General features: G+C 41.7%; 1 long non-coding RNA gene across 1 annotated transcript in view; it reads left to right on the top strand.

Moving 5' to 3' along the window:
- Positions 1-6941, top strand: part of LOC127580372 (uncharacterized) — a 43623-nt gene extending 36682 nt beyond the window's left edge. Inside the window, exon 6 of the long non-coding RNA XR_007957815.1 lies at positions 6327-6941. This is a non-coding gene — a long non-coding RNA (uncharacterized LOC127580372). The remainder of the gene's footprint in view (positions 1-6326) is intronic.
- Positions 6942-13665: the final 6724 nt, after the last annotated feature.

The raw sequence follows: 13665 nt of genomic DNA, 5'->3' as shown, positions 1-13665 counted from the left end.
CCATCACCATCTATAAAGTGACAATGTGTGGTTAATGTTTTATTCTGAGACACTTCATTGATATTCCCCCAAACAGCAGTGTGATTAATCAGCAATTGACCCTTTGAAGTGATCAGGACAAGTGAAGAAATCCCTGTTCTTCTACAAATGTCCTGGGATCTTAATCATTTACCAGCGGAACTAATAAGAGTAATTGAAATTTCTTCTGAAATATGGTATCTTTGATGATATAGTGATTTCTCAGTTCTGAACTGGAGTGTTAGTCCAGATAATGCACTTAATTCCACAACTGAAGCCTTACATTTACATAGCAATTTTAATATGGTAAAACATCCCAAAATATTTTCACAGGAGTGTCAAGAGACAAACTTTGCCACATGTGGAAGTGTTGGAGCAGATGCCCAAAAGGAACTTGAAGCAGGAGCTTGAGGTAGCAGGGTAGAGAGGTTCAGGTTCAACCTAGGCTTTAGACAGTTGAAGGCTCTGCTGGCAGTGACAGAGTAATAAAGATTGGAGACGTGCTAGAGACTGCAGTTGCAGGAATGTAAATCACTCAGAGGTTTGTAGGACTGGGACGTTACAGTGATAGGAAATGGTGATGACAGGGAGATGTTTGAGAGTGGATTTGAAAGAGGGAGCTGCAGGACTGGGGGTTAATGTACAATAGAAAGCTTATGTGAAGGATGAACGGGGCTGGGTGGGAGTTGGAACATAGGCAGCAACCATTCAATCTTCTGACATACCAAAGTGCCCTACCTCTTCTGCAATTCTTAGAATGTCTGAAATCACGTTAGTAAATCTTAGACCATGAACTTAAGGAAGGATAGGGACACTGTAGGTTAAGAGTTCCTGTATCTCAGCTCCCAGAAGTGGGTATGTCTGATTGCTGCTACAGGGTGCATGGACATTAGATAAGCACAGTTCTTCACCCTATAACTATACAACCTACAAAGGCAGGTAGATAAAGAATTGATACTTGGATCCTTGGATTACTGTTATTGGGTGTGGGGAAGGAAACAAAGAAATCAAACCACAGGAAGAGTGGGCTTGTTTTCATTTATTTTTAGAAACATAGAAAACCTACAGCACAATTCAGGCCCTTCGGCCCGCAAAGCTGTGCCGAACATGTCCCTACCTTAGAAAATACTAGGCTTACCCATAGCCCTCTATTTTTCTCAGCTCCATGTACCTATCCAAAAGTCTCTTAAAAGACCCTATCATATTCTAAAAGACCCTATCGTATTTTGCTTTAATGTGTAGCAATTCCAATTCACTGTGGTTCCTATTTCTTATTCTGTTCCAAGGATCTATTTCATAAGTTCTTCACATTTCTTTGCTATATAGTTGTGACACAGACAATAGCAGACCTAAGGGGAAAATCTCCATTTACACAATATCTTGAAGGACATACTGACACATTCTGCAGCCAATTAATTACTCTTGAAACATCACTATTGGGAAATTATGCCATTTGAAATAAAAATGAACATCCCATGCAGGATTGATGAGTGATAAGAAGGTCAAGTTGGCTTTATTTAATATCATGAAGACTTAAACTACTGCTTCACAGAATTAAGAAGGCAATGGTTCCAGTAACCCCTCCACTTCATAATCAGGAGAGATACCTCCAAAGGCAGAAAGTCTTCTATGTTTCCAGCATGTTCAGCCATAACTCTCTGCAGAAATGGGAATGCAAAGGTGGGGATGGTGTATAGATTGTGAACTTTTATACCAGTTTCAATGAAGCCTCCAGGTTTTTAGTATGGAATAGATTCTGCATGTCTCTGCTGTAAGCTCAAGAGTGCCAACATTCAGGTAACGTTAATAACCAGATGTCAAACAGAGGACCCTTGTTGCACTATTCCATTTCACTAAAGAATAACATGACCTTATATACAATTTCTTAGACTTTGGGAAATGGAAGCTGTTACCCTGTGGTAGACAATGATTCGAGCTACTAAGCTTAAGACATAGAGAGAATATATATTTAGTGCTTTGCATGATGTTCTAAATGCTTTGAAGCCAACGATGCACAGTTAAAACCTAGTCACTCGTTAAATATAGGAAGCCACAGCAGCCAATTTGTGATCAGTAAGCCCCCACAAATACAAGCAGATAAATGACTAGACAAGGTGGACACATTATGATATTGATCAAGGGTTAAAAGTTGGCTTCAGCTCCTCCACCCTTCATGAGATTGTGTTGTGGGATCCTTTACATCAGCTGAAAGGGCAGAAGGTGTCCTTGGTTTACCACCTCATCTATAAGACTTTCCTAGTGAAAGAGCAGTCCTCCTCCAGCATTGTTCCAAGCTATAATAAGGAAAGGAACCCTCCCCTCATCCTAGCCTTCTGACTCATGTAAGAGTGCCAGCACTGAGCTAAGAGTGACATTTAAAATTTATTGAACTGTAAGTAGACAAATGAACAACTAACAGCACAAGTATGTATAAACTTTAATATTCTCATTTTATCAAAACAACATTGATTCTTTTCCAATGTCCAACCTTTAACATAACCTCAAGACTTGAAATATGAGTGTTTACATCCTGGGCACACTGTTGATCATGAATAATAGCGTAACAAGGTGAAGAATGAACCTACCATCCTTTTTAATCTTAAAGAGGCGGTGCCTCAAGAAGGCGGCATCCATCATAAGGGCCCACACTATCCAGGACATGCCCTCTTCTTGTTACTACCATTGGGGAGGAGGTTCAGGAGCCTAAAGATCCACGCTCAGTGATTCAGGAACAACTTCTTCCCCTCTGTCATCATATTTCTGAACGGTCCATGAACACTACCTTGTTATTCCTCTTTTTAGTCCTCTTCCACTATTTATTTATTTTTGTAACTTATAGTAATCTTTATGTCTTGCACTGTACTGCTGCTGCAAAACAACAAATCTCATGACATATGTCAGTGATAATAAACCTGATTCTGATTTTTACCTCTTTCCTGAATTTCATAGTCTATTTCCCTTTTCATTGCCAAAATCAAAATGACCTGCAATATCTGGGAAATGGTATGATGGAGGATCTGAATGGCTGTGTATCTCTGCAGGGTAAAAGTGCTTGAGCAGCAGAGTGCTGTCAGAGCAGTTAAAGCTCCAGACCCAGAGCTGTCAGTCAAAGGCTTTACAAAATATCATATCTCCTTCTCCTTCTCACACTCGAGCCATGGCTTCTCACAGATACAATTCTCAATAAAACCCAGAATTCAAAAGGGCCTATCAGAATTACATGGAATTTAGGATAAAGAAGCGAGCCATTTGGCCCAACTGTCTGTATCAGTGCTTATGCTCTGCATTGCCTCCTTCATCTAACCTGTCAGCTTAACCTTCTACTTCTTTCTTCCTCATGTACTTAACCCTTTTCTATTAATTTGTGCCATTGACTTAACTATTCCCTGTGGTTGCAAGTTCCACACTCCGATCGTTCTCCAGGCAAAAAAAAGTTACTTCTGAATTCCCCATTGGATTTATAATCAATCACATCAGAAGTTTGTCCAAATAGCTGTGATTGAAGCAAATGCTCAGTTAGCATTAGGGACATTACTCAAAAGACTGATACCAAAGACACAGTCTTCATCAGGAATTGGCAAATCAAATCTACTGTTTTACAACAAAGGCAAATTTGATGGACATATTCTTGAGAACTCACTTGCTGGCATGTTAGATAAATTAGACAATGCTTTCAACTGATCTCTTTCTAGATTGTATGATCCTATGATTTGAATATATTATGGTGCAGAGTCCAACCCAAAGTCCTTTACAGCCAGTGAAGATATGGATATGCTGGCTGAATGGACAGACAAGTGGCATATGAAATTTAATACAGAGAAATGTGAAGTGCTACATTTTGACAGAAAGAATAAGGAGGCAAAATATCGACTAAATGGCACAGATCTAAAGGATGTTCCAGAATGGAGGGAGTTGGCTGTACATCTGTATAGATCTTTGGAAGTAGAGATGCATGTTGTGAGAGTGGTTAGTAAAGCATTTGGGACTCTGGCACTCACATAGACATTATGTAAGTTATGTTGACCCCATTAAAAAATACTGCTTAGGTTACAACTGGAGTACTACATCCAGTTTTGGTCACCACACTTTGGAAATGACGTGAAGGACCTCAAGAAGGTCTAGAAAAGACTCACCAAAGTGGCCACAGGGTTGAGGGATTTCATCTGTAAGGTTAGTTTGGGAAAAAATATGAATGGGACTTGAGGAAAAATGCTTTTCTCTGGAATTCACTGCCCATAAGGTTGGTAGAAATAGAATTAATCTGTGACTTCAAAAGGTAATTGGGTAGGTAGTTGAGAGGCAATAATTTGCAGGGTCATGAGGAAAAAGCTGAGGAATGGGAATGAAGGCATTGTTCTACTATGAGCCAGAATATATTTGATGAACCAAGTGGTCTCCTTCTTCCATAAAGAATCTTTTGAAATGTACTCACAGTTGTAATGTGGGAAACATGATAGCCTGTTTCAAATCTGACCCTGATGGTCTGGGAAATCTTAAATGAGACATTTTTAAAAGTCTAGTATCAGTGAAAGGGCTGAGAATGAATAAATAAGACAGTGGTACATGAGATAAGCCACTGCTGTGTAGCCAAGTTAATATTTGGAGTATTATAGTACATCAGCTGTGGTCCATTTGGTAGAATGGTTGCATCCAAGAGTTCAAGTTCCATTTCAGAGACCGGAGCACAGTGCCTCAGCTGTTGCTGAAATGTGGAACTCCAGGAATTCTGTTGGAGGAGCTGTTTTATAGATGACACTTTAAAATAAGACCTGACAGGGGGGTACAGAAAAATCAAGGCCACTATTTAAAAGGGGCATTCTTCCTCATCTCCTTAACTGATATCGCTGAAACTCATTGCTTTGGTACCTCACTTAACACTGGAATCTGTGCTAAAGGGGATCATTACAGAATTAAGCCTAAGGAAATGTGTTACAAACAACACCACTGTGCTGCGAACCTGGGCCAAGTGACGCAATGTTGAGATGTGGGGCTCAGAGCTGTATCGTGGTTGCAACAGCTCAGATAATGAGTGAAAACCATTGCTGGGGACAGACACCTGGATCCCTCGGTCTCTCCAAAGGTTGGGAGAACATTGAAGCCAAACAAAGAGAGAGGAAGTCAGCAGCTTCCATCACATCCAGCCTCAGTGGATGTCTTGTTTAAAGTAGAAGGGGGTGCCTACCTGTGACTGTTCAGATTGGACGACCCAGAGTGCTAAAACCAATCAGCACTCTGTGGAGCAGGGCTGAGCTGAGTACTGGTGTACCTGGTTGTTCTTTCATTATTGGATCTTGCTGTGTAATAATTGGAAGTTGTGGTTCATACATCAGTCGCAGTTAAAGGACATCATTAACTGTAAAAGCAGCTGCTGACAGTATCTGTGAAAGCACCAGTTTCCTTTCCCTCCCCTCATCCTGCAGGTTGGTTCTCTACAGTTGACATTTCCATTTATCAATTGACAACATTTGTCTTGTCTTTGGGTTGTTTTGGGAATAAAGGCATTTCTCCTGGGCGGTACATCAATCTGATTCCTAACAGGCTGCCTTTTATTCAGGTCTGACCCATGATAATCCCCTGACCAGGAGACAGACTCATGCCTGCACAGCTGGCAGTATGATATGGGACAAGCAACCTGTCCCACCCACATCATGAGCTCCTCTCAAGGAAAGATGACAAGATATTGGGGAGGACAGGGTCTGTTTTGGCTGGGACACTGATGCTGCCCATTACCCATTAGACCCTTCTCAAATCCCATCCCAACCACATGGTTGAGTAGCCTGGCAAACACTCATGGTTTTGTTGTGGACGTACATGGTACAGCCTGAGCCACGAGCCTCAGGTGAGCAGTGGAGGAGAGAGTGGAGGCAGAAAGGGCAATCACCTCAACAACTGATGGATCAAAGCTTGGGGAAAATGGAGAAAGGGACTGACCATTTCGCAGACAGCTCTCCCTGTAAAATGTGCGGCAGGAATTCTCTCCTATGGCCGGTCTGGGACCCCGGATACTGTAAATCCCGCCGGGTAGTTTACTCCACTGAAGGCCTTACACTTATGCAAGCTGTTGTGTCTAGGTCCAAGATAGACAGGTGCTTGTTTTTCCTGACACAGCCTTCCTTCATCTCAATCAGCATTCCCTGTCCGGAATGTGAAAGAGAACAAACCCTCCTCTGGATGTTCCACAGCAGCATTAATTATAGAACAGGTTTAAGTGTGAGTGCTGCCTTTGTCTAAGTGCTAACTGAGTACAAATAAAGAGTTTAATAATTCATCTGCCTTGATTTATTCCCTTTTATCTGTTACTTCTACAGCAGCAGCAGCAGCAAAACGACTCCAAGTACGATTCAGGACCAACCTCATGGTGGAAGCAAAGGGAAGGAGCTGGTGGTGGGAGAGCTGGGAAATTGGCCCGGCATTGACGGACTGCACAAAGAGGCTGTCTGATATGTGTGGAATATTCCAGAGACTTTTAACAAACAAGCTGTCAGACATGGCCATAAAAAGATAGAGACATTTGCATGATCCTAGACACTTACACTGCAAGACAGCACCTTTAAACTCCTAGCTACAGACACTCCACAGTCCTAGACATAGACACCATGACAGTCCCAGATATAGACGCCCCACATAGACATCTCTACACCCTTTGTCACAGAGCACCCCCTCACCACACACCTAGACCTACACATGCCCACATACCAATCCCCCACACTCCGGGGCTAGACACCCACACTCCTAGAAGTAGACAACCCCCACATGCTCATATGCAGACATCCCAGATTTCAGGACACAGACACCCCACACTCTGGGACACAAAGATCCCCATGTACACCTGGACATAGATAGCCACACAGACCCAGGCAGATAGATTCACAGTCCTAAACTCAAACATCTCCTACACTCCTGGACATACACACCCCTCATACTCTGACTCATGGACATACTCTCACTCCTAGCCATTGACACCCACATTCTCCCAGAAGGACATCCCCACATCTAGATTATAAATACATCTTTACACTCACATTTATGGATATATGCATATCTACCAGAATTCTTGTGATTCCATTCTTGAAACCTATCTGAATTTTTGCAAATCTTCTGTTCATGCATTTCTTAATTGTCTATGCAATATCTTTATTGTATCGTCTTTGATTGTTTGCAAGGGACTAGAGTTAACTGTGACAAGAGTGGTTATAGTATATAGAACAAAAGCAGAACACTGGAAGAGCTCAGCAGATCAAGCAGCATCTGTGGAGGCAAAAGGTGTAAGTTGATGTTTTGGGTCGTGACTGTGCATCAGGACTGAGAGGGAACAGAAAAGAATGTCACTATATGGCAGTATGTAGGGGCTGGGATAGAGTTTCGTAGGTGTTAGGTGGAACCAGATGGGGAGGGAAAGGTGGACAGGTGCGTGTGTGTGTGTGTGTGTGTGTGTGTGTGTGTGTGTGTGTGTGCGTGCGTGCGTGCGCGCGCATTGGAAAACTCAATATTCGTAAGCTACCCAAGCAGAATAGAGATATTGTTCTTCCAATTTTCCTTTGGCCTCTCCATAGTAATGGAGAAGGCCAAGGACAGACAGGTCGGTGTGGGATTGGGAAGGAGAATTAACATGACATACAACCGGAAGCTTGAGATGGCTGTTGTGGACAGAGTACAGGTGCTCCGCAAAATGGTCAACAAGTCTATGCCTGATTTTACCAATGTAGAGGAGGCCAGATCGCAAGCACTGACTTACACCCTTTGACTCCACAGATGCTGCTCGATCCACTGAGATCTTCCATTTCTATTTTTGTTCTGGATTCCAACATCTTCAGTGCCCTTTTTCTTCCGATTATGGGATACGTTGGTCTTCTCACACCTCTGGTCCAACAGGACCCCGATACCCGCTGAGCACTCCTGGTGTTTCTGCCCTGTGATCTTGCTTCATTTTCCAAGCCAAGACTAAGAAGAGTGGCTGAGGAATAATGGGGACAAAACTTGGCTGATTCTGTGCCTCTGAAACCAAATTGTACCTAATAACCAGTTATAAAACTGAAGGATAACCTGCTAGTGGTAGTCAAGATTTTGAATTGATTTGAAAGTATAGAAAAGGCATGCACTTGCAAGCAAAACTAGAACCAGCCGTAAATACATGACAGTCACTAACGGATCATAGAAGGAATTCAGGAGAAACCTCCTTACCCAGAGAATGGATAGAACGTGGAACTTTCTACCACAGGGACTGTTTGAGATGAACAGCGCAGATGTATTTAAGATGAGGGAGAATGGAACTGAGGGATATTTTGATGAGATTTGGTGACGAATGGTGGTAGGATGTTTGTGTAGACTATAAACACTGACAAGGGCCTGTTAGGGTGAATACCTGTTCCTGTGCTGTTAATACTATGTAATGTAAAAACACTGCATAATAACATGATGACAAGTACCTTGCAGCTATACAGTACTTTAAACAACCCAAAAGCCCTTTACAGCCAGCAAGTTGCTTTTGAAGGTACAGTCACTGCTATAGTTTAGGAACCAATAGAAACAAACAAGGCTGCATAAACATCAAAGTAATAATGACACCTGTGTTAGTTGAAGGGTTAGTAAAGTTACGTTGTGCACCTGTTCAGATTTTGGTTAAGCCTGTGATTTACACATTGGAAGGTACGGATCATTTGATTTAATGTGCATTGGGAGCCCATTAACTGAATCCTCAAAGATTCAGTCACAAGGATATCTAAGCAGAGTGTCGTTAAAATGTTTAAGTGGTGAGAGATAAGTGGTGTTGATGTTCAAAGGGACCTAGGTGTGCTTGTATACAAGTCACTGAAGGCCAACATGTGGGTGTGGTAAACGATTAGGAGGGTGAATGATATGCTAAGCTTTATTATGAGAGGGTTTGATTGCAGGAATAAGGAAGTCTTAACACAATTGTATAGGGTCTTGGTGAGACCACATCTGGAGTATTGTATGCAGTTTTGATCTCCTTATCAAGAAAGGATGTACTTACCATAGAGGAAGTGCAGCAAAGACTTACTAGGCTGGTCCTAAGGATGGTGGGTTTGGCATACGAGGAGAGGTTGAGTAGACTGTAATCTTTAGAGTTTCAAAGAATGAAAGGAGATCTCATTGAAACTTACAAAATACTCAAAGGGATTGACTGGCTAGATGCTTGGAGCGTGATTCCCCCAATAGGAGTCTAGGGCCAGGGTCACAGTTTCAAAATAAGGATAGACCATTTAGGACTGAGATGGGGTGAAACATCATCACTCAGACTGTCGTCAACCTTTAGAATTTCAGCTGTGGAAGCTCATTCATGTGCTCACACATAACACAGATCGATAAATTTCTGGGCACAAAGGGAATCAATAAATGGAAAATAGTGCTGGGTTGAAGATCAGCCATGATCTTGGTCAATAGTTGAGCAGGCATGAAGGGATAGATGGCCTCATGTAGGTTCTGTTTCTTATGTTCTTTACTTGGCTCTTAAAAGAGAAATCCCTAAAAGGAGCAACCTTGCTCTTGTGGATTCTTTAACATATTATGGACATTATATTTATGCAAACACAAAACTGCAGATGCTGGAGGCCAGAGCAAAAATAAAACTGCTAGAGGAACTCAGCAGGTCAGGCAGCACTAGTGGAGGGAAATGGACAGTTGTCACTTCATCTGGACTGAATGAAGAACCTTGACCTGAAATGCTGACTATCGATTTCCCTCCACAGATGCTGTCTGACCTGCTGAGTTCCTCCAGCAGTTTCATTTTGCATTATATTATTGCAATTTGTTGTGTTTGTTAGTGGAGTCCATAGGAAAAAAATCAGAGGGGTGATTAAATAAACAGCGTCAAAAGAATCATTACTGACAGTAGAAACACAGAGAAAGAAAAAGAGGAAGCAAGGTCCAATTATAAAGGGAAAGACATGAACAACAAAGTTGTTATTTTACAGTAATGATATCATAAACCATCAGAGTGAAGTTCTGAATGTGGATTTTAAAACCCTGAGATTAAACTAAATTATAGCTTTTGTGCTTGCTTTATTCAGGACTGTCGTTATGGGCTCACTATCAACTTGCTTTTCAGACAAAGGCTCAGTACAGTTGACAGCTTGTATATTGCAGCAGGACAGGTGGTACTGGGTCTCGCTCCAGCTAAATGGAAAGGACTCATAGAGTCAATCTGGTGTCAATTGAAGAATAAGATGGTTGAAGGAGATTCAATCCAGATCCCTAAAATATTGAGAATAACAGAATTTTACTGACTCAGAGAGGTGCTAAACCAGAGAGTGTAAACTGATAAAAAAAAACAAGGACAAATCATGTAAACTCAACTGATTAATTAATGTATTTTAGGAATGGAAACTTGCCATCTTCATCTTGTCTGCACAACTCCAGTTCTGCACCCATGTGGTTGATTTGTTAGAATCCTCTGCAGGAGCTCAAAGCTGTCCCATTCCCGTAATCTTCTCCTTTTACACTGCAGAGACTTAAAGAAAACCAAGCTTGGCATCATCCTTACCTAATCTGCATTTATTCTCTTCTACTCATGTGTTCTACGTGTGAACGGTAACACTAGAAATGAGCTGAGTTGAGAACAGTGCATTGCTATCACTAGTGCATTCCTCCAAATCTGGTCACTTGGACATCCCTACATTCCTTCTGCTGCCAAGACTCTAAGCTCTGGAATTTCCTGTCTAAACTTTTTTTTATCTATTTCTCTCCTTAAAATGTACATCTTTCACCAAACTTGTGGTTACCTGCCCTAAAGTTTCCTATTTTGGTTCAAGGTCAAGGTTTGTCTGATTTGTGCTCCTGTGAAGTGCCTCAGAGCATTTTAATACATTTGAGGTGCTAAGTGAATCAAAGATTCACAAACTCACAGAAAGGTTACGGCAGAGATGGAGAACATTCAACCCATCATGTCCATATCAGCTTTATGTGTGAGCAATCCAGCCAGACCCACTCATCTGCTCTCTTCCCCAGAGATCGACAAAATTTTGGCCTTCAAATACTTATCCAGTTCTTCTTCAAATGCTATGATTGAATCTGCCTCCACTAACCATGCCAAGGCACTGCATTCCAGACTCTAACCACTTGCTGTGGAAAAAAATGTTAAACATCAGCTGTTGTTATTGAGTGAAGAAAACAGGAAAGATTGCATGAATCCTACACCTTCTTGAATGCTGAGACTTTATGTTTATTTCCAGTTAATTATGGAGGGACTTGCATTTCCAACCACTGAACTTTGTCTGCAAGCTGGGGAAAATGGAACAGTTTGGCCTTTGTACTTGCTTTGCTAACCTGAGCACGTGTCAGTTTCCTGCTGGGACTGCATGTATCCAGGCTGAGGAAGACCTGAGCTGCTGACAGCCTCTTCCTAAAGTTGTCATGACTGGATGGGAGGTATTCAATGAGATCTCACCGAATGTCCACCCACCCTTTCCCCTCAACACCACACTCCAGTCATTGTCTCAATCTCCAAGAAATGAATGTGCTATCAATCAGGTCTGCTCAAAGCACTATGTTTTCTACCTGGGAGTAACATCACATCAACGTGGAGGCTGGTGGGGTGGACAATGGGGCTAAGGGGAACTCTATCTTTGCTGTGGGTGGGGGAAGGATGGGTGACAGCTGAAGTGTGGAATGTGGAACAGATGTGGTTGAGAGCCCTCCTAACTACAGTGAAGGGGAATCATAGTTTAAGAAAACATTGGCATCTCAGGAGCACTGTACTGGGAGGTATCATTGCCAGAACAGCTGTGGTACGGCTGGAGGAATGGGGGGTGGAATAGAGTCCTTATGGAAACATGGGAGTCTGTGGGCTTGGAGTGGATATCGGTCACTATACCCTGAGATGGAGATAAAGAAGTTGAGAATGAGGAGGGGGGAGTCAGAGATTCCACACAGGAAAGTGAAAGCAACATGGAAGTTGGCAGCTTGGTGATGAAACTTTTGAGTTTGGTACAAGAGCAGGACAAAGCACCGAAGCAGTCATCAATACACTGGAGAAAGATGAGAGAAGCAGCCTGAGTAGGACTGAAATAAAGACTATCCCCACATATTCCATGAAGAGGTGGTATGTTTAAAGAATTAAAAAAGACAGTAACAGTGGTGGTTCAATATACCATTTCTCTCCATTGACTTCAGGTATTAGACACCATGGGCCCATTCAGTTCATACAACTACTTTCAGCCAAGAAGCCCAAATGAGGGTGGGGCTCATGATGCAGGAGAGGACAACACCCCTTTAAAAGTGTAGGAAGCTCAAATCCATGGATGAAAGGCCGAATTAGACGTTGGTTGTTTTATATAAACACATAACAAAAGTTGAGACAGCTGTTTAAATGGTGGGGCTGTTTACACAAAACAGGCCAACTGCCTGACTTATGCACAGATGCACCAGAGGCATACACAGCTTCACCTTTCATCTGAAACTGCAGACCTGAGCTTAAAGTGTGACTCTTATCAGTGGGACTGAAGGGTGTGGGCCAGAAACTGATGTTTCAGCTTTAGATCAACATTTCCTCTCACTATTGACCATAACAGTGGAGCCAAATTGGTCTTTGCCTTAATTAGTTTGGCTACTTAGGTAAAACATATTCCTGGAGGGTCATCACACCTCTAGCTTCCTTTAATCCAAATTACATTCCCATGACACCTGACCCCATCCTCAATATCACAATAGCTTGTATAACTAAAAAAAAGTTACAAGCTTTTTCTTTCAATGACTTCAATGGCCAGGGTCGAGCTGATGAGCACATGACAGAGGGTAAGTTACAGGGAAATAAGTGGGGGAATGGGTTTCCTCTGAGGGCCGGTACAGACTTGATTGGTCAAGTGGCTTTCTTTTATGTGCACCATTAATGGCAGCAGAACCACTTTTCAGACCTGCAAAGCTGGCCGACCCAAGGAACAAATCTGCCCTTAAATTGACACTAAATTAAAGTGCAGGTGAGTTTACCCACAGAGTCAAGGCCAATGTTTATTAATCAACCAACATTACTTCATTCAAAACAATCAATCCTGTCATCATTTTGTTGCTTAGGGAGCTTGCTATCCCTAAATAGGCCACTAAGTCTACATTACAAGTGACTGAAGTTCAAAAGCTATTTTGTTGGGTGTAAAGCACTTTTGGACATCCTGAGGTAATGAAGCACCAGATAAATGAAGTATTTATATTTTTTCTCATTTCAAAGGTACAATCTAAAGGATGGCCCCTTGGGCAAAGAAAGTCTGATTCCAGGAAAGGGTCTATTTTTGCGGATAGGCATACAGATAATTGAGTTTTAAATGTTACATGGTATAAAATAGCTTTCTAAATATTTCAATACAAATTGTGGTCAGCTTGAAAGCTTTGGAAAGGCAAATACAACTCAAAATAAATTGTGAACAGTCAACATAAGCCATGGAAAGATCTATTTATAGATTAGAAGCTTTTAATAAACTGATTGTTCCTGGCAATTTAAATTATTAAAAATAAAATTCCAAATTTTCAACTCTCATAGGAACTCAAATGCAGCATATAGTCAGAAATGAATTGAGCAGACAGTACCGTTACAAAATAGAAGACCGATTTTATGTAAAATGTACAAGAACTGAGGAATGATTCAAGATTTTTAAATTTCATGGTTCAGCAAAGTTTAAATGTGTTGAATACAGAAATCAA

Source organism: Pristis pectinata, chromosome 19 (assembly GCF_009764475.1).
Source record: "Pristis pectinata isolate sPriPec2 chromosome 19, sPriPec2.1.pri, whole genome shotgun sequence".
In the NCBI taxonomy this organism is placed as follows: Eukaryota; Metazoa; Chordata; class Chondrichthyes; order Rhinopristiformes; family Pristidae; genus Pristis; species Pristis pectinata.
This window is presented reverse-complemented; position numbering and strand designations above follow the sequence as displayed.